This window comes from Balaenoptera acutorostrata, chromosome 4 (assembly GCF_949987535.1).
Source record: "Balaenoptera acutorostrata chromosome 4, mBalAcu1.1, whole genome shotgun sequence".
NCBI lineage: Eukaryota > Metazoa > Chordata > Mammalia > Artiodactyla > Balaenopteridae > Balaenoptera > Balaenoptera acutorostrata.
Window position 1 is genome coordinate 35,613,947 of NC_080067.1, and position 18,719 is coordinate 35,632,665.

The following is an 18,719-nucleotide window of genomic DNA, read 5'->3' on the forward strand; positions in this document are numbered from 1 at the left end:
TCAGAGTCCCCTTGCCAACCTACAAGGGACAAGTAGCATGAGCAAGAAATCAACGCTTTTGGTTTAAAGCCACTCATATTTGAAGGCTGTTGGCTACAGCAACATAACCTGGACTATTGTAATTGCTGAAGGCATGGAAGATGCTCCTTTCCTTGTCCTGTTACATGGAGATTAGATATTGAATTGTATCAAACTGATCTTGGACTTCCATGAGAAAGCATCATCACTTTATTTAGGCAATAGGAGCTTTCACAGCCAGGGAATTTCTCTAGGGAGTGGCATTGCAAGTCAGTTGTCTATAGATGCATCTCTAAGCCTTAAGCTTGGGAAGCCCAAGGTGTCGTAGATAAGAGCCATGATAGGTCCCAGAAGGTGCAGAAAGATGTTCATTGGGTCTCACTTAGCTCAAAGAGAGCCAAGAGAGAAACTTTATCAACGGAATGCATGAATTAAGTGTCTCTTTTCATATCTTTCTATGGTCAGAGGGCTTCAATCCCTGAGCCACTTTTAATGTAAGAGTAGAAAAAGTGGAAAAGGAAAAAATATGGCTGGAGAAAACTCACAGATTAAAAAGAACTCTGAAAGAATACTGGCAAAACTGGAAGAGATGTAATTTACATTACAGAAAATAGTTTACAGCCCTGGTAAGGCACAGAAGAAGGGAGATTGGTTGGAGCTTCATGTGAGGTGTACAGAGGGCTGCAGTTAGTCCAAAAAGGCTTCAAGGAAGTTGTTCTCAAGAACTACTGGACTTTTGGAAGGAAAAATAGAACGGAGGGTCAGGAGAAGGGCGATACAACCTGAAGCCCTTCTAGAAGCCAGGTCAAGGTGACTCTACAAGAAGGCATTATAGAAATTTGGCCTGAGGGGTCTGGTGGGGTGTTCCGTTTTTTGGTAGACATAGGAGAGGGAAAATTCAGGTGGTCAGAGGTAGGCTGATAGAGAAAGAATTTTAAAATAATTAATGCTAGGAGAAGTACTCCAAGCGAAATGCTCCAGGTAGGGGGAGAGGGTAAAGTGACAAAAAGTGACAAAAGCAGTAGCATTAAGATTATAACCTGGGATGGGGATGGTGTTGGGGCCTGAGGCAGCAAGAAAAGGGAAACCGCCAGCCTCCATATGAGGGAAGACTGAATGTTTACAGTGATGTGACTGGGAGCGCTAACTCTCCTCCCATATCCTTCCTTGCCCCCTTCCTTAACGGCACTCCCTGTTTTTAGCTGAGTATACAACCGTGCAGAATAAAGATTACCTTGCTTGCTTTCCTCTTCAAATAGATGTGACCATTTGAAACAAAGGACATTGGTGCCCTTAGTAGTGCCAAAGGACCTCCAACTTCAATTGCTTTTATTCCATCCCACAATGACTTATCCTTGAATGACTATTTCCCTCTGCTATGCAAGTTTCTTCATCTCTTGTTCCTGTCAGCGTTCAGTGCAGGAAACAGAAACCATTTTAGGTACCTCAAGTAGAAGGGAATTTAATACAGGGAATTGAGTGCTACAAAATTATTGGAAGAGCTAAAGGTAAGTGAGGAAGTCCTGTTAGATGGAAAGCTCGTGCCTCTGCTAGGTTTTGAGGTTATAACCCTGTAGCTCTGAACCAGAGGTCAGGAAATCTCTGTCAACACCCAGAGGTCAAGGAACTGCTGCCAATTTTACAGTTGCCCATATCCATGAAGCTGGTCACATGAAAGTGGGATGTGAAGTCTGTCCACAGCAAAAACTCATTTCTGCCAGAACCTGTCACTGCTGCAGAAATAAAATTGGCCTTCACCTGCATTTCACCTTCCAAATCTCATGGGAGGCATCTGAAACCCTGGCAGCAAGGGAGCCTGAGAAATGTAGCTGTTAACCTTCCAGCGCCTGTGACACAGGGACCATGCAGAAGGGGATGGGTATGAATAGTGAGTGCCAACAGAGCATACCTGATCCACCCCTTGTTTGCTCCCCTGGAGATGTCAGACATTCTCAGTAATTTTCTTAGATGGCTTCCCTGCTCATGTATTTCTCTAATAGCCAATTAAAAAATATTGTCATCTATTTATTACATGCTAAGACTATGTTGGGCACTTCAAAGTGAACAGAGTGATAGCTTGGTTCCTATCATCTGAAGCCTCTTCCACTCGAAAAACATGTGTTCCGTTTCTGTCAGGTACTCAAGAAGCATCGATAGCTTCTCATTATCTACCAAATAAAGTCCAAGTGCCTTCATTTAAATCTAACAGACTCTCTAGAATCTGACCTCAACTCTTGTTTTCATTTTTATCTCTCATTTTTCCACTTAATGAACTCTTATGGACCAGAAAAACTGATTCGTTTTCTATTCTCTATACATATGCCTCTCTTTTCTGCCACCAACACTTTAGCTACACTGTTTCTCCTCCTTAGAATGTTCTTCTTCCCGATGTCTCTCTAGGTCAAAGCACCACTGATCCCTTAGTACCCAGCTCAGATGTCACCTCTTCTAGGAAGCCTTTCTCGATGCCGTACAGCTGGGATACTCCTTCACATAGCAGAGTCCCTGGAACTTGATCTATATTCCTGCCATGGAACTTAAAACAGTCCACCTTGTATTACAGCTTTTTGTATAAACATCATTTCTTCTCTAGTAGACCATGGACCATAGAGGAGCAAGGATTATATTTCTTATTTATTTTTGATCCCCCATAGAGCCACAGAGTTTACTGAGTGAATAAATGCAAACCTGGAAGACAGTCATTATTCTCAAAGATTTTATAATCCAACAGTCAGATATTTTTTAAAGTACCTTCACTCTCTTTTTCTTAGCATGTGAAATCTGAAATTCTTTGCTCAGAATTTCATGCTCTCCAGCTAATTGGCACCCCTGACATCCCATCTCATAATTCTTTAACTTTCAGTGACAATAAATAAGCTTTTTTGTTCTCCCCACGTCTTGTTCATCTTTCATTTCCTGTTATTCCCGCAACTTAGTGTGTAATTTATATGATGTCATTTTCCATTTGCTCCTAAACCCCAAATAAGATGGGAATGCCTCCTTAATGTCTATAGCAATAAAAAACAATTAGCAGATTGTATTTCTAATCTAAACCAACAATTAATGCAAAAGATGTAGCTTGATTATACATGATGAAGAATATATTTCAACAGTATATTTTAAAATTCCATGTCAGGTAACTCTATTCAGCAACTCTTTTTATTTATGGAACACCTCCAATTATAAAACAAGTCATAGGCCTTAATCTTTTTTATCAAACAAAAGACCTTAGACATGGAATTAGACACAAAAGCATTATAATTTAATTGTACCTTTTTTCTGCCCTACGTCGAATTTACCCTTTATTAAAACAACAGCGTTTGTAAATGTTTTGGTTTCCTTTCTCAGATACAATATGCCCATCCCCACAACTAGTTCACAGGTTCTTCAAGGGAAAATACATCTTCCTTCCCTTGAACTTTTATCCTCTAGTGTCTAACCCATTGCATCTAGTATTCCAGTCTTTAAACAATAAGAATTCAAATAATGCTTATTTCAAGCCATTACTACTAAAAATAGCATGAAGGAAGTTGTCATTGATTTCTTTGCACGAAGTTGTCCCTCCAGATATTATCTAAGTAACCTCTACCCACTGTTCAGTAAAAGAATACTTTTTCTAGATATTTCTGAGAACATACCTGTATATTATATGAAAAATAACATGGTCTTGGGCTACAAAATGAGTAGGCTTATAACCAGTAATAGAACTACATAAATCTGGACGATACACGCTATCGTGGAGATGGAGATGCAGCGCTAAGGGAATAGAGTGGAAAGAATGATTACCTCTTCTTCTTGGGACTCATCTTCACCAGTCAGAGAACATTTATCCATCATGCATACGTGCTGGTTATGCTTCTGAATTTGTAGAAGGAGCACTTAACCCTCCCCTCTCACTAGCAAGTTGTTAAAGCATCTATGTCTGCTCTTATCAGCGGTGTAGGCTTTTATGTTCCAGGTAGGTTTGTGCTGGAGATTACAGCCTTTAACTCCCTGTGGTCTCATTCTAATTCAAAGTCCAGTTGTGAGAAATAATATTTACAAAGGAGCGGTACAAGGACATTGCGGCCCATACATTACACTAGCTAGGCTAAATGTTGCCCTTGGATTAACCGAGATCATAACAGGGCTGTGAACTTTGAGTTTTGATTCCTTGTAGACCTCCCTTTTCCAAATTTGTGCCTTAGCCTAAGCCATCAGCCTATAGAGAGAAACATGAAATCTCATGGAACGTGATAGTACTTGCTGCTGCATTTTCTGCATGCATTGATGTTTAGGGCATAATCTGAGGAATCACACAGTATCCTCCTTTTGAGGACACCCAGAAGTGAGGCTGCTCTACATCAGGAAAAACTGTTCATGTTGTCTGTAGAAGACACTAACCCAAAGCCATTCCCAAGGCCCTTGCTCGCCCTCCTTTCTCTGTAAAGGCCAAAAAGTCAGATGCTCACTTTTCCAGTCTCTCTTGTAGTGAGGGGGAATTCATATGATCCAGTTGTGGACATGAAACATAGAAGGAAGTCTGCAAGGAAGCAATGGCAATTGGCAAAAGGAAGGGATGGCAATTACTTTCCTGATGAAAAATACATGTGGGAGGAGAGATCTCTAGCCTGTCCTTACCTCTTCTCTCTACCTTGGTCATGGATGTGATGTCTGGAGTTGTAGCAGCTCACTTGAGGCAGTGAGGCTACAGAGTGATAAAAATCAACACCCTAAGGATAGTAGGGAAGACAGATAGATAAAAGCATGGGTCTCTGATAACATGACTGAACAAGTGCCCACCTCTGGACTTCCTGTTAGTGAGAAAAATAACCACTGATTCATGTAAAGCATTATTAGCTGTGTTTTCTGTTACTCGCAGCCTAATATATAGTTTTTGTTTTATAAAATGTTATAAGTCTTGTAATTAAGCCTGTCTTTGTCTTAGCTTTGGCTACCAGAAAGTTACAAAATTGTAACTAACGTCTACCATGACATTTGCTCTGCTAATTTTTGTCTCTGGATTTTGTGGGCTTTTTACTCATGTTTTTATTTCACCCTGATTCCTCCAAGTACTTATTTTGTTATTTTGTATTATATGCATTTTACAAGTCAAATTTTTTTTCTAGAACACAGCAACGTATAAATAATACATAAACAAAAATCCAACTCTGCTGGAAGATTGAAGAAGTCATGTTTGAATAAAGGTTTCCCAGAGGGACAACATCTGTGCCTCACTCTTTAGTTAAATTCAGTAATTACAGTAATTCCTAAGGTTGTAATTGAAGTGAATCAGTAAGTAGTTTAAATAATGGCCTATTAAACATTGTTCTCTATTAAAATTCAGAACTCTAAGATCTTAAAGTAGGGGGAACACAGACTTCAGGAGATCTATAAACCTTTTGACATAAACACAATTTTGTTTGTACACACAAAAGTGCATTTTCTGGGGTAAAAGCCTGAGACTTTCATCAGATATGCAAAGTCTGTTATTCAGAATAAGGTTAAGAACTTCTGGGTCAAGTTACATTTACTCTTTTTGAGTCTTCCTCCCCCTGAATCACCATTGTGGTTCATTTGGGGTTTTGCATTTCTGTCAAGACCCCGAACTTCTGTCACAGTGCTGATGCCTGCTTCGTCCTGAGAGTACACACTCTCCATCAACGTTAGTTGACTTGCATTGATATGTAATTATTTACACTGCATTTGGTGTCTGGAATGGCAATCTCTTGTTGATCATTCTGGAGGCTCTGAATCCATCGGCTGCATCCCAGTGGGCTCGGTGTGTTGTAGACACACAAATCAAAGTAGTGTGAGGGAGGAGAAAAATCATTCCCTTCCAGGATAATGCATTTTTCATGAGAAACAGGTCATTAAGAACCATTGCCTGGTGCTTGCTCTCATTCTATCTTTTCATCCTTCCTCTCTTGTCAAATTATTTGGCCTCCTTCTTCTCTCTGTGTTTCCCCTCAGCTTTATTCCTCTGCATTTGATTATTTTACCATCTCCTTCTTTCTAATATATTTAAATGATTTCTACCTGATATGCATCTTTGAACTATTTTCTTGCCTGACTTTTGTTCCTTTTCCATCACGTGGCATCTGTCTCTTCATTTGCTGTTGTGCATTATACTCACATTCTAGCTGATATATTGCACAGATTTTCCCAAACTTATAATTTCAGTTCCCAATACATAAACAGACAATGCTCTTACCTGTTTTTCCATGATACTTTGATTCTCCCTGAAGATTTAATTTTACTGCCCATTGTCATATTTTTCTATTCCCTTTTACACCTGTGAATACAGACTCAATAATTTACTTGTGCCAATTTTCTATGCTGTCATACAAATTCTGTGGCAGTTTCCTCCCAAATGATGGACTTGAAGTGATTAATCCATCACATGTCTTAGAGCAACTTTCTCTTCTCCGGTTAAAATCAGGAGTGGGTTTAAGTGAGCCAGAGATTTTTGAGGAAGGAGATTTCTGTCATGAGAGGAGTGACTACCGTGAGGGGAAAAATATCTCAGTGAAAACTTCTTTCATGTTTCTGTTGACAGTTCTTTTTTTAAAGCAACTGAGTCAGTTATAATTTTTAGCAAAATTTAATTACATGCAGAGAGTAAACATCTGGAAATCATCTTGGGTAATCAGTGTGAACTTACATGGTAAATCAGAGACTTAAATGCCAGAATTTAGAGATTATAATCTTAATGATCATTATTCATAAAAACCTTTGTTTTCAATCTGTCTTTAAGAAATAATTAGAATTCAAGGCATTCATGAAACAGGAAACTTGCCACTTTATTTCTTACTTTATGTATATCTCCCTCAAGACAGTGGGGTTTTTGGAAGAGGGAGTTAAGTACTGGTTTGTTTTTGGTGTGTAAGCTTTTTTCTTTATGTCATTTATTTGTGAAATTTAAGAAGCAGTAGGGATTCTAAGTCAAGCAAGTAAGCTGGAAAACAATAAAACTTGAAAATTACCCAGGCGTGAAATCCCCTTGAACTAAGGAATGCTTCCAACATTAAGTTCTCCATAAGCATGAACTATAAATGATAACATTCCAAAATTAGTTTTTAAAGGAAGGCTCATAACAGGAAACTTGATCATCTGAAATTAACCCAACCTACCTTCTTACTAACCTAAAATAATAGCCTCTGCCCCTACCCAATATGACCTAAAAATAATAGATTGCATCTCACCCCAGTGTAACTTGGCTTGAGCCCAAGGATTAATACATACATGACACTCAGAATTGCATCCAAAAGAAGAAGCAGCATTTTCTTTCTTGTGAGCTGTCACAGCGCGGTAAGCCTCCCTGGCTCTGTAATCCTAACTAATGTTCGTCGTCTACACTGTGTTCCAGTGTGAAATGCAGAGCGGCAACACTCTTTGCTGGGAATCAGTCTCTCAAGAGGCTGCAGTTTCAGAAGGTGTTTCTCAAACTTTCTATTCTGAGTCTTCCATTCTCAAAGGGATTATGTGTCTTCACTCTGAAAGCTGATAACCCGAGGAATTAAAAGGCTGAGACAGGAAAGAAACACCAGGAAAATGCTTGTTTTTATTTTTTCATTTTACACGAGATGGTCATATGGATATAGACTAGAAAATGCTAGAGGTAGGAGAATAACCGGTTTAAAATAGTAAAGAGTGGGGAGAGGCAAGGAAGAGATGAAGGTGTAGAAAATAATGGAAAAGAGAAAAAGTGACCAAAGGGGAGAAGCAGATAGCAGGGCTGCACTCTGACTTTTGTGGGCCTTGGGAACTTTTGCCTTATGGGTTTCATTCTCCATAAGAAAATATTAAAAATTAGATTTTACTATAGCGTTGGAATAAAGGTGAATATACTGATATTTGTATTAAATTGTTTTAACCTGAAAGGTCATTTTTTTCTTCTGATTTTAAAAGAAATGAAAACATTTTTGTGTGCTTCTAAATTATTATGGGCCCAAGGCACCTTTCCTCTCTGCCTAGTGGAGAAGTGGGCCTTATAGGTAGAGAGAGGGAGAGGGAGTTAGCAAAAACTCTGCTCAGAAGTGAGGGGACGAGTTTAAACTAGCAATGTAAAACTTAAACAAATACAGATATCAGTGCCTCACCATAGTCTAGATCTAAATTATGTGTTATTCCGAATCACTCCAGCTAACCGGTATTGAACAATTACCATGCGTTAAACACGTCACATGCTTTATCTCACTCATTCCACACAACAACCTGAAAGTTAAGCAGGCAAAGATGTGCCTTGAAACCTTAGGGCCCCTCACTTGCTCTGCTTCCTTCCAAGCCTCTGTACCCAGTTTTTAAGAGGGTCTCTCAAGATTGTATAGGCGTCAAGCCCTACAAAACCTGAACCTGTTCGTATAGGCGTATATGTATAGTCGGTGTATGGACAGACAATATCCCCCCAATTCACTGTTCAGCTCACTGAAACACAGAAAGGCTAAATGATTTGTAGATTGTTCAGAGTCACAGGGCTACTTGTTAAAGGATCGACTTAGGGAGATTGAGTTTGGCTAAAAACAAAATCTTGATTCATAGGTTAGAATCAGATTGGATGCAAAAATAAGTGTAAGGTGCCCAGACAGCCATTCTCAGCCTACGTTTCCCAGGTAATCTCTCTCTCTTTTTTTTTTTTTTTTTTTATAAAGTACTGAGTTTTTATTTTTTATATTTAAATGACTTATTTATTTATTTATTTACGGCTGTGTTGGGTCTTCGTTTCTGTGTGAGGGCTTTCTCTCTAGTTGTGGCAAGTGGGGGCCACTCTTCATCGCGGTGCGCGGGCCTCTCACTGTCGCGGCCTCTCTCGTTGCGGAGCACAGGCTCCAGACGCGCAGGCTCAGCAATTGTGGCTCGCGGGCCCAGTTGCTCCGCGGCATGTGGGATCTTCCCAGACCAGGGCTCGAACCCGTGTCCCCTGCATTGGCAGGCAGATTCTCAACCACTGCGCCACCAGGGAAGCCCCCAGGTAATCTCTTTAACATCTCAGCTTTAGCTGTCACCCCATGGCTGGTGACCATCAGATGTATAGCTTCAGCCGTTTCAGTTAGGATGCTTTCAACTGCCATTAATAAGATCCTCACCCAATGATCATAAAAGATATGAAAACGCTCATGTGAGAGGCCATCCAGTGGTAGCGTGAGCTTCCAAGATGGCTGATGCACAGATTCAACAACATCGTCAAGGAAACAGGTGTTCTCTCTCCACTCTGCAGTCTTCAGTGTTGGCCTCATCCTGTGGCTTAGTACCTTTGCGTCTGTAGGAAAGACGTCAGGAGCACCAGAGCTATAGGCTTCCTCATCCAAATACACTGAGAGAGAAAGCCTGGCTTCCCGTGCCTTTCCAGAAGCCTCCTTGCCTCTCATTGATGGGAATTAGATCACAAGCCTATTCCTGAACTAACTTCTGGCAAGTAGGATGATTTGGAGATCAATACTTTTAGGTCAATCAGGCCTACCTTTGAGATGAGGTCAAGTTCCTAAATCACTGAGAAAGGAGTGGAATGGGTGTTGCAGAGTCGGCAACAACGTCTGCAATATCAGCTCCAGACCTGGTCTGATAAGTGCCCAGCAAGCATCTCCCAATCTTACCATCCACAGTCATATTTGGTGCAACATGTCCAAAGCTGAACTCATGGTCTGCTTCTAGAAACTGCTCTTCCTCCCATGTGCCTTATTTGGAAAAATACAAAACCAGAACTCAGAAAATACTCTTACTTCCTCTTACTTCTTCACCCTCCCCATTACCCAGTCAGTCATCAAGGCTACCCCCCGCCAGTATCCTCGGCATCACCCTAATTCATCCCCTCATTACTCCTTACTTGAATTATTGTAATATCCTCCTACGTGGCCTCCTTTGACCCATAACCCCATTGCTACCAGAAGTATGTTTCCAGATGGAGTAATAAGGGAAAGAAAACTCATGTCATTACTTTAAATAACTTCCATTAGTAGCTCCCCATTAGCTTCTGGATATGACTCATTTATTCATTTATTCAATATATACTTACTTGGGGTCTCCATAAGTCAGAATCTGGGCTCAGTGAGATGGATAAAAGGATGAATAAAATCAGTGGGGTCCCTGCCTTCACTGGGGTTTACAGTCTAGGGGACTTTGGAGGGCATGGATAGGAGGCGCCTGGAGGGAAGTCCTGATACAGTTTTTATAGGAAATCAGCACTTTGAGCTTGCACGTGGGAGGGAGCTGGGAAAAGAGCAAATAGCAAGCAGTGTCCCCAGAATTTCCTGAACTTTAATAAATTACTCATTGTGTTGTCCTCATGAGTGTTTGATTATGTCCCCATCTCTCCCTTTAGACTATTGTCTTGTTCAGCTTTATATCCCCAAAGACTAAAATGTCTGTGCAGCTTATTTTTTCATTTCATCAATCTGTTTATTTATACCCTGCCTTGGTTCCCCCCACCAAAAAAATATTTGGGGCTGCCTGATCCACAGTAGAAATGCAACAAATATGGAACACTTTTACAAGTAAAAAGACCCCGAGACCCAGAAAGCTTAAACCTGTTGACCAAAGTCAACCAGGTAAAATTCTTCTGAAAACTTTTCCTGTGAAAGTTGGAAGAGTTATCATGAAAGGTGAGTTCTCAATCACAGGAAGTATCTGAAGACAGGCTGGATGTTGTAAGTCATTGGTTATTCTTAGGTTCTTGTGGTCTTGTCCAAGCTGTGATTCTACAAAGCACAGTACAGGTAAGTGATTTACAATCACTTAGAGAATTTCTTAACTTTAAATACATTTTACAGTGATTTTATCTCTCAAGTTCAAGATTTTCGATATTTTAGGGAATTTTTGGTTAATACCTATAAATAATATTTATATAAAGAAGTTTAATAGTCTCCAGGCCAATACATACTCTAATGAGAATCCAAAAATATGTTTACCTATATAATGTAAATTTACCTTTTAGAATATGAATGTGTATAATAAAGATAGCACATTTTGAATTTTGTCCACGAAAGCAGTTTCAAGTGAGTGAGTTGTGCTGAATGCCTTTAAAGAATAATGCAACTTCTGGAAATCCCATGGAGGCAGCCAAAGTTGTCAATGAAACAAGAATTAACCTTGAGGGATATTTTAATATACGAATGCTCCTAATGAGTATGCTAAAATCATGTGAAATATCTCTCATCAGTATCAACAATTTGTGAGGCTTATCATGTGGATGGAATACTGAGGATATGAAGGCATTACATGTCCAAAGGCATTGCCTTAGGATGCCCCTTGGATTCTTAAGTGCAATTTTTACTTAATTGGAGTTCATAACTTTTCACTGGACATTCTACCTCCAAATTATAATTAAAGTAATTGTGAAAATTATTGTTCTTATTTTGAGTGTGCGACCAAAATTTCTGCAGTACATTTTGTATGGAGCAGGGTGAAATTATTCTTAAAAAAAAAAAAATTAAAAAAAAAAACTTTGAAGACATTTTGATAGAATTTACCTCTCTTAAAAACTTTTTGGTCTAATCCACGATATCTAGCTGAATAGCATTGCCTACATTCTTCTTTATCTGTTAAAGAGCTATTTGTAGACTCTATGATGAGCCTTCTCCTACCTCTCTAGAAACGCCAGAAATACTACTAAACCCATTAGATATAGTAATATTTTTCTAAAAGCCACCAAATCAAATTCCTCCTTTCCAGGCATTTTCTGCTTTGTGGAAATGAGCTGCAAAAGACCTGGCAATTCAACTCTCAATTATAAACAAAGCCTACTTATCTTAAAACTTGGTCAAGGCAGAACTCAGTCCACAAATCTCTTTTCAAATTGTGCCTAGTAATTTGCCTTGTGTTTGTGGAAAGACACAGCTTGTTAATAGTAGGGCTCAACTGCTAAACTTAGAAAGAGAGTCCAAGAGGAAGAACCCAAGGTAAACAGAAACTTCCAAAAGTTGTAAATAACAAAAGACACACAGATGATGTGTGTTTCATTGAGTTGCCACATCATAGGCTCATAGTAAATGAGTACAACATGGCTCAAGATCTATGTGTACAGTTTCTCCTATTACCTAACGCAATGTAGACACACTTATCACACTCCAATCCTTGCCTTCAACTAAGAAAAGTAAACAGTGTCATGACATCATTCACAGCCAATCACAGCACAGCCACGAGGACGAAGGAAGTGTTGGGAGAGTCCTTTTGCAACTGAGAGACAAGGTGAGAGACAGTATGTTTGATAAGTTGTCCTAACACATTCCTGGGGGTTCTGAGCTGTATTTATAAAGTAACATTTGTTGGTGGCTTAAAAACTGTCCTAGGAGGCGGGCAATATGTCACGTTCCACAAGAGGAGTGATTGTGGTGATGGACCTAAGGTGACCAGGAACAACCTTTCTTCACTGTTCCATCACATGGCTCTATAATAAATATTAGTCATCCAGTGTACACATAGGATGTGGTGAGGCTTCCTGTTGAGGGCAAAACCTTCTTCCAGAGATCAGAGTACACTCCCTGTTCTAGGCAGATCCCTAATCAGATTTACTATCTTTACCTTGGAAAAAAACCACAGCTTTCCATTAAGTAGAAGCTGTCACAGAGCAGCAGCGTTGGCGCCTGTATATTACAATTGCTTTCAAGTTCTCCTTTTTCCTTCTGAGTCTCAAAGAGTTCATGGATTCCTGGTTTTTTTTTTTTTTTTTTTTAAACATCTTTATTGAAGTATAATTGCCTTACAATAGTGTGTTAGCTTCTGCTTTTTAACAAAGTGAATCAGTTATACATATACAATATGTTCCCATTTCTCTTCCCTCTTGCATCTCCCTCCCTCCCACCCTCCCCATCCCACCCCTCTGGGTGGTCACAAAGCACCGAGTTGATCTCCCTGTGCTATGCGGCTGCTTCCCACTAGTTATCTATTTTCCATTTGGTAGTGTATATATGTCCATGACACTCTCTTACCCTGTCACATCTCACCCCACCCCCTCCCCATATCCTCAAGTCCATTCTCTAGTAGGTCTGTGTCTTTCTTCCCGTCTTGCCACTAGGTTCTTCATGGCCTTTTTTTTTTTTTTTTCCCCTTAGATTCCGTATATATGTGTTAGCATACTGTATTTGTTTTTCTCTTTCTGACTTACTTCACTCTGTATGACAGACTCTAACTCCATCCACCTCATTACAAATACCTCCATTTCATTTCTTTTTATGGCTGAGTAATATTCCATTGTATATATGTGCCACATCTTCTTTATCCATTCATCTGTCGATGGACATTTAGGTTGCTTCCATGTCCTGGCTATTGTAAATAGAGCTGCAATGAACATTTTGGTACATGACTCTTTTTGACCTATGGTTTTCTCAGGGTATATGCCCAGTAGTGGGATTGCTGGGTCGTATGGTAGTTCTATTTGTAGTTTTTTAAGGAACCTCCATACTGTTCTCCATAGTGGCTGTATCAATTTACATTCCCACCAGCAGTGCAAGAGTGTTCCCTTTCCTCCACACCCTCTCCAGCATTTATTGTTTCTAGATTTTTTGATGATGGCCATTCTGACCGGTGTGAGATGATATCTCATTGTAGTTTTGATTTGCATTTCTCTAATGATTAATGATGTTGAGCATTCTTTCATGTGTCTGTAGGCCATCTGTATATCTCCTTTGGAGAAATGTCTATTTAGATCTTCTGCCCATTTTTGGATTGGGTTGTTCGTTTTTTTGTTATTGAGCTGCGTGAGCTGCTTGTAAATCTTGGAGATTAATCCTTTGTCAGTTGCTTCATTTGCAAATATTTTCTCCCATTCTGAGGGTTGTCTTTTGGTCTTGTTTATGGTTTCCTTTGCTGTGCAAAAGCTTTTAAGTTTCATTAGGTCCCATTTGTTTATTTGTGTTCTTATTTCCATTTCTCTGGGAGCTGGGTCAAAAAGAATCTTGCTGTGATGTATGTCATAGAGTGTTCTGCCTATGTTTTCCTCTAAGAGTTTGATAGTGTCTGCCCTTACACTTAGGTCTTTAATCCATTTTGAGTTTATTTTTGTGCATGGTGTCAGGGAGTGTTCTAATTTCATACTTTTACATGTTCCTGTCCAATTTTCCCAGCACCACTTATTGAAGAGGCTGTCTTTTCTCCACTGTATATGCTTGCCTCCTTTATCAAAGATAAGGTGACCATATGTGTGTGGGTTTATCTCTGGGCTTTCTATCCTGTTCCATTGATCTATATTTCTGTTTTTGTGCCAGTACCAAACTGTCTTGATTACTGAAGCTTTGTAATATAGTCTGAAGTCAGGGAGCCTGATTCCCCCAGCTCCATTTTTCGTTCTCAAGATTGCTTTGGCTATTCGGGGTCTTTTGTGTTTCCATACAAATTGTGAAATTTTTTGTTCTAGTTCTGTGAAAAATGCCAGTGGTAGTTTGATAGGGATTGCATTGAATCTGTAGATTGCTTTGGGTAGTAGAGTCATTTTCACAATGTTGATTCTTCCAATCCAGGAACATGGTATATCTCTCCATCTATTTGTATCCTCTTTAATTTCTTTCATCAGTGTCTTATAATTTTCTGCATACAGGTCTTTTGTCTCCTTAGGTAGGTTTATTCCTAGATATTTTATTCTTTTTGTTGCAATGGTAAATGGGAGTGTTTTCTTAATTTCACTTTCAGATTTTTCGTCATTAGTGTATAGAAATGCAAGAGATTTCTGTGCATTAATTTTGTATCCTGCTACTTTACCAAATTCATTGATTAGCTCTAGGAGTTTTCTGGTAGCATCTTTAGGATTCTCTATGTATAGTATCATGTCATCTGCAAATAGTGACAGCTTTACTTCTTCTTTTCCGATTTGGATTCCTTTTATTTCTTTGTCTTCTCTGATTGCTGTGGCTAGGACTTCCAGAACTATGTTGAATAATAGTGGTGAGAGTGTGCAACCTTGTCTTGTTCCTGATCTTAGTGGAAATGGTTTCAGTTTTTCACCATTGAGGACAATGTTGGCTGTGGGTTTGTCATATATGGCCTTTATTATGTTGAGGAAAGTTCCCTCTATGCCTACTTTCTGCAGGGCTTTTATCATAAATGGGTGTTGAATTTTGTCGAAAGCTTTCTCTGCATCTATTGAGATGATCATATGGTTTTTCTCCTTCAATTTGTTAATATGGTGTATCACATTGATTGATTTGCGTATATTGAAGAATCCTTGCATTCCTGGGATAAACCCCACTTGATCATGGTGTATGATCCTTTTAATGTGCTGTTGGATTCTGTTTGCTAGTATTTTGTTGAGGATTTTTGCATCTATGTTCATCAGTGATATTGGCCTGTAGTTTTCTTTCTTTGTGACATCTTTGTCTGGTTTTGGTATCAGGGTGATGGTGGCCTCGTAGAATGAGTTTGGGAGTGTTCCTCCCTCTGCAATATTTTGGAAGAGTTTGAGAAGGATAGGTGTTAGCTCTTCTCTAAATGTTTGATAGAATTCGCCTGTGAAGCCATCTGGTCCTGGGCTTTTGTTTGTTGGAAGATTTTTAATCACAGTTTCAATTTCAGTGCTTGTGATTGGTCTGTTCATATTTTCTATTTCTTCCTGGTTCAGTCTCGGCAGTTTGTGCATTTCTAAGAATCTGTCCATTTCTTCCCGGTTGTCCATTTTATTGGCATAGAGTTGCTTGTAGTAATCTCTCATGATCTTTTGTATTTCTGCAGTGTCAGTGGTTACTTCTCCTTTTTCATTTCTAATTCTATTGATCTGAGTCTTCTCCCTTTTTCTCTTGATGAGTCTGGCTAATGGTTTATCAATTTTGTTTATCTTCTCAAAGAACCAGCTTTTAGTTTCATTGATTTTTGCTATTGTTTCCTTCATTTCTTTTTCATTTATTTCTGACCTGATCTTTATAATTTCTTTCCTTCTGCTGGCTTTGGGGTTTTTTTGTTCTTCTTTCTCTAATTGCTTTAGGTGCAAGGTTAGGTTGTTTATTCGAGATGTTTCCTGTTTCTTGAGGTAGGCTTGTATTGCTATAAACTTCCCTCTTAGCACTGCTTTTGCTGCGTCCCATAGGTTTTGGGTCGTCGTGTCTCCATTGTCATTTGTTTCTAGGTATTTTTTGATTTCCCCTTTGATTTCTTCAGTAATCACTTCGTTATTAAGTAATGTATTGTGTAGCCTCCATGTGTTTGTATTTTTTACAGATCTTTTCCTGTAATTGATATCTAGTCTCATAGCGTTGTGGTCGGAAAAGATACTTGATACGATTTCAATTTTCTTAAATTTACCAAGGCTTGATTTGTGACCCAAGATATGATCTATCCTGGAGAATGTTCCATGAGCACTTGAGAAAAATGTGTATTCTGTTGTTTTTGGGTGGAATGTCCTATAAATATCAATTAAGTCCATCTTGTTTAATGTATCATTTAAAGCTTGTGTTTCCTTATTTATTTTCATTTTGGATGATCTGTCCATTGGTGAAAGTGGGGTGTTAAAGTCCCCTACTATGATTGTGTTGCTGTCAATTTCCCCTTTTATGGCTGTTAGTATTTGCCTTATGTATTGAGGTGCTCCTATGTTGGGTGCATAAATATTTACAATTGTTATACCTTCCTCTTGGATCGATCCCTTGATCATTATATAGTGTCCTTCTTTGTCTCTTGTAATAGTCTTTATTTTAAAGTCTATTTTGTCTGATATGAGAATTGCTACTCCAGCTTTCTTTTGATTTCCATTTGCATGGAATATCTTTTTCCATCCCCTCACTTTCAGTCTGTATGTGTCTCTAGGTCTGAAGTGGGTCTCTTGTAGACAGCATATATATGGGTCTTGTTTTTGTATCCATTCAGCCAGCCTGTGTCTTTTGGTGGGAGCATTTAATCCATTTACATTCAAGGTAATTATCGATATGTATGTTCCTATTCCCATTTTCTTAAATGTATTGGGTTTGTTATTGTAGGTGTTTTCCTTCTCTTGTGTTTCTTGCCTAGAGAATTTCCTTTAGCATTTGTTGTAAAGCTGGTTTGGTGGTGCTGAACTCTCTTAGCTTTTGCTTGTCTGTAAAGGTTTTAATTTCTCCATCGAATCTGAATGAGATCCTTGCTGGGTAGAGTAATCTTGGTTGTAGGTTTTTCTCCTTCATGACTTTAAGTATATCCTGCCACTCCCTTCTGGCTTGCAGAGTTTCTGCTGATAGATCAGATGTTAACCTTATGGGGATTCCCTTGTGTGTTATTTGTTTTTTTTCCCTTGCTGCCTTTAATATGTTTTCCTTATATTTAATTTTTGACAGTTTGATTAATATGTGTCTTGGCGTGTTCCTCCTTGGGTTTATCCTGTATGGGACTCTCTGTGCTTCCAGGACTTGATTAACTATTTCCTTTCCCATATTAGGGAAGTTTTCAACTATAATCTCTTCAAAAATTTTCTCAGTTCCTTTCTTTTTCTCTTCTTCTTCTGGTACCCCTATAATTCGAATGTTGGCACGTTTAATGTTGTCCCAGAGGTCCCTGAGACTGTCCTCAGTTCTTTTCATTCTTTTTTCTTTATCCTGCTCTGTAGTGGTTATTTCCACCATTTTATCTTCCAGGTCACTTATCCTTTCTTCTGCCTCAGTTATTCTACTATTGATCCCATCTAGAGTATTTTTGATTTCATTTATTGTGTTTTTCATCATTGCTTGGTTCCTCTTTAGTTCTTCTACATCCTTGTTAAATGTTTCTTGCATTTTGTCTATTCTATTTCCAAGATTTTGGATCATCCTTACTATCATTATTCTGAATTCTTTTTCAGGTAGACTACCTATTTCCTCTTCATTTGTTAAGTCCAGTGTGTTTTGAGCCTGCTCCTTCATCTGCTGTGTGTTTTTCTGTCGTCTCATTTTGCCTATCTTACTGTGTTTGGGGTCTCCTTTTCACAGGCTGCAGGTTCGTAGTTCCCTTTGTTTTTGGTATCTGTCCCCAGTGGCTAAGGTTGGTTCAGTGGGTTGTGTAGGCTTCCTGGTGGAGGGAACTAGTGCCTGAGTTCTGGTGGATGAGGCTAGATGTTGTCTTTCTGGTGGGCACGTCCACGTCTGGTGGTGTATTTTGTGGTGTCTGTGGCCTTATTATGATTTTAGGCAGCCTCTCTGCCAATGGATAGGGTTGTGTTCCTGTCTAGCTAGTTGTTTGGCATAGGATGTCCAGCACTGTAGCTTGCTGGTCGTTGAGTGAAGCTGGGTCTTGATGTTGAGATGGAGATCTCTGGGAGATTTTTGCCGTTTGGTATTACGTGGAGCTGGGAGGTCTCTTGTGGACCAGTGTCCTGAGGTTGGCTCTCCCACCTCAGAAGCACGGCCCTGATGCCTGGCTGGAGCACCAAGAGCCTTTCATCCACACGGCTCAGAGTAAAAGGGAGAAAAAATAGAAAGAAAGAAAGAAAGAAAGAGGCTATAGTATAGTGAAGTAAAATAAAGCTATTGTAAAGCAAAGCTATACAGACAAAATCTCACCCAGAAGCATATACATATACACTCACAAAAAAAAGGAAAAGGGGAAAAATTAATATCTCCTGCTCCCAAAGTCCACCTCCTGAACTTGGGATGGTTCGTTGTCTATTCAGGTATTCAGCAGATGCAGGCACATCACGTTGTTTGTGGAGCTTTAATCCGCTGCTTCTGAGGCTGCTGGGAGAGATTTCCCCTTCTCTTCCCTGTTCGCACAGCTCCTGGGGTTCAGCTTTGGATTTGGACCCGCCTCTGCGTGTAGGTCGCCTGAGGGCGTCTGTTCCCCGCCCAGACAGGACGGGGTTA